Source organism: Sapajus apella, unplaced genomic scaffold (genome assembly GCF_009761245.1).
Source record: "Sapajus apella isolate SASKATOON/1434 unplaced genomic scaffold, GSC_monkey_1.0 scaffold2, whole genome shotgun sequence".
Taxonomy (NCBI): Eukaryota; Metazoa; Chordata; class Mammalia; order Primates; family Cebidae; genus Sapajus; species Sapajus apella.
The window spans coordinates 51,826,372-51,829,735 of NW_022436942.1; the positions used below are offsets into that span (position 1 = coordinate 51,826,372).

Consider the following 3,364-nt stretch of genomic DNA (forward strand, 5'->3'; position numbering starts at 1 on the left):
AGGCTTGTACAACCCTCTTGAAAAAAAATGGCCTGAGACGTGGTTTCCAGGGTTTCTAGCCTTATTGTTTTTTCATTGAGTTTTTGGGTTTCATGAAGGCATCACAATATATTTTTTTTTAAAACAACCCATAATTGGAAACAACTAATCAAAATGTGCCACCTCGCCTCATTCATACAAATGGGTGGAAGGGAACAGAGCTCACGCAGCTGCCAGGCTCTATGCAGGGCACTTGGCACATATTCTGTAGGATCTTTTAAATTTTATTTTATTCTTTGTCCTTTTTCTTTTTTAGAACTTTTTTGAAAGTTCATGTCAGACGGGTAATGTGTCAACATCATAACAAGGTTTCAGGGAGGTACATCTCACACATGAGCCTAAAAGTCCAATTATCATGCTTATGAACTACAAAAAGATCACATGATACTTTTGTAAGTGCCTACCCAACAGATCTCCCCTCCTTCTGTGGTAAAGAAGTCCAGTGTTGAACTAGCAGCATTCATATTTCCTCACAAGTGTCACAGAAGGAGACTTCCTCCCAAGTTTCCACAGCAGTAAAACCTGATTGGTCTAAGATCTGCAGGGTGGTTCCAGTCCTCTTGCCAGTGATTAATTAGACAAAACTGTATAACATGGTTGGGGGGTGGGAGCAGAAGAAGAGATTCCAAAAGGAAAGGGTTCATGCTCTTAAAAAGAGCTATGTGATGCCTCTGATGAAGCCTGTGTTAGTAGAGACATCTGAGAGTGTAGATGAATACCAATGACTCTCACAGAAAAAGAGAGAGAGAGACATGAGAAAAAGCACACTCGTTTTCTTGCAGCTACATGTGATGTCTGGAATTACAGCAGCCATTTTGTGATCATAAGAGCAGATGGCTTGGCAAAGGACAAAATTTGTCACACCAAACATGGCAGAGAAGAAAGAAGATTCTGGATTCTAGATAACATTTTTGAGCCACTAAACTAACCAATACTGGAATTAGTCTTCCTTAGAAATTTTTAATATGTGGTATAGTGAATTTTCTCATTGAACTAAATTTCGAATGGAGTTTTCTGTTTCTTATAACCAAAAGCATCCTAAAATAAAATATTTTATTTCAATTCATCTTTACAACAGTCCTGGCCAAGCATGGTGGCTCACGCCTGTAATCCAAGTACTTTGGAGGCCAAGGCGACCTGAGGTCGGGAGTTCAAGACCAGCCTGACCAACATGGTGAAAACCTGTCTTTAAAAAAAAAAAAAGAAAGAAAGAAAGAAAACAGTCCTATATCTGTGGACAGTCTCATTTTATAGATAAAAATCTGAAATTCAGAAAGTTTTAGTAACATAGCCAGGCACAGTGGCTCATACCTATAATTTTAGCACTCTGAGAAGCTGAAGTGGGAGGACTGCTTAAGCCCAGGGGTTTGAGACCAGCCTGGGAAACATATTGACACCCTGTCTCTACAAAAATAAAATTAGCTGGGCATGATGGCACATGCCTATAGTCTCAGCTACTCAAGAGGTTGAGGTGGGAGGATTCCTAGAGCCCAGGAGGTCAAGGCTGCAGTGAGCCATGATCCTGCCACTGCACTTCAGCCTATGCAACAGAGCAAAACCCTGTCTCAATAATAATAAATAAAAAATAACAATAATAATAATAATGGATAGAACAACCACACAGAAGATAAGTAAGGAGACAGAGGACTTAAACAACATAATAAACCAACTAGACCTAACAAACATATACAGAACACTTTACACAACAGCATATACATTCTTCTGAAGTGCACAAGACATTTTCCAGAATAGACTATACATTAGGCCACAAATTAAGTGTCAATGCATTTTAAAAGATAGATATTATATAAAGCATCGTCTCTAACCACAATAGGATGAAGTTAGAAATCAATAACAGAAGCAAAACTGGAAAATTCCTAAGTTTGTGGAAATTAAACAATGCATCAATAATCAATAGACTGGTGCAATAGCTCAAGCCTGTAATTCCAGCACTGTGAGAGGCCAAGGTAAGTTAATCAATTGATCCCAGGAATTCAAGACCATCCTGGGCAACATAGTGAGACCCCACCTCTATTTTTTAAAAATACAAAAAAAAAAAAAAAAAATACAGTAAATAAATAACCAAATAGATCAAAGAAAAAATTGCAACAAAAATTTAAGACTACAGAAAAACTAAAACAAAAACACAACCAACCAAAACTTATGGGACATAACAAAAGTAGTGGTAAAAGGAAAAATTATAACTCTAAATGTTTAAATTTAGAAATAAGAAAGACCTCAAATCAACAACCTAACTTTACAAACAAAAAACTAGAAAAAAAAAGAACAAACTAAACCTAATGCTAGCAGAAGGAAGAAAATAACAAAGATTAGAACAGAGATTAATGAAACAGAAAATAGTAAAACAAAAGGGAAAAGTAATAAAACCAAAAGTTGACTCTTTGAAAAGACTGACAAAATTTACAAACCTTTAGCTGGATGGACTAAGAAAAAAGAGAAAAAGACTCAAATTACTAAAATCAAAAATGAAAACAGAGACATTACTACCAGCTCTACAGAAATAAAAAGAACAATTGTATGTCAACAAAGGATAACCTAGGTAAAATGGAAAGATTATGAGAAACACAAAACCTACCAAGACTAAATCATTAGAGACAGAAAATAGGAATAGGCTGATAACTAGTAAGGAGACTGAATCAGTAATCAAACATCTTCCTACAGTGAAAGGTTCTGGACCTGTTGCCTTCACTAATAAATTCTACCAAACATTTAAACAATTAATACCAATCTTTCTCAAACTTTTCTTTAAAAATTAAAGAGGAGGAAACACTTTCTATATCATTCTATGAGGCCAGCATTACCCTAATATCAAATCCAAAAACACTAGAAGAAAAAAAAACTACATATCAATATCCCTAATGAACATGTGTGCAAAAATCCTCAGCAAAATATTAGCAAACTGAATTTAGCAGCATAGTAAAAGGATTATACACTATGAGCAAGTAGGATTTATTTCTGGAATGCAAGGACAGTTCGACATATGAAAATCAACTGGCTAAACACAGTGGCTCATACCTGTAATCCCAAAACTTTGGGATACCAAGGCAGGAGAATCACTTGAAGTCAAGAGTTTGAAATCAGCCTGGCCAACACGGTGAAACCCCATTTCTACTAAAAATAAAAAATTAGCTCAGTGTGGCTGGGTGTGGTGGCTCATGCCTGTAATCTCAGCACTTTGGGAGGCTGAGGTGGGTGGATCACTTGAGGTCAGGAGTTCAAGACCAGCCTGGCCAACATGGTGAAACCCCATCTCTATTAAAATACAAAAAATTAGCCAAGTGTGGTGGCAGGCACCCATAAACCC

At 36.7% G+C, this 3,364-nt stretch overlaps 2 non-coding genes across 2 annotated transcripts; one reads left to right on the forward strand and one right to left on the reverse strand.

The window, feature by feature from the left end:
* Positions 1 to 313: 313 nt before the first annotated feature.
* On the reverse strand, positions 314 to 417 carry LOC116528107. The gene has a single exon (XR_004258856.1). It is a non-coding gene; the product is annotated as a small nucleolar RNA U13 (small nucleolar RNA).
* Positions 418 to 699: 282 nt separating this feature from the next.
* LOC116527986 lies at positions 700 to 779 on the forward strand. Its single transcript, XR_004258808.1, has one exon. It is a non-coding gene; the product is annotated as a small nucleolar RNA SNORD74 (small nucleolar RNA).
* Positions 780 to 3,364: the final 2,585 nt, after the last annotated feature.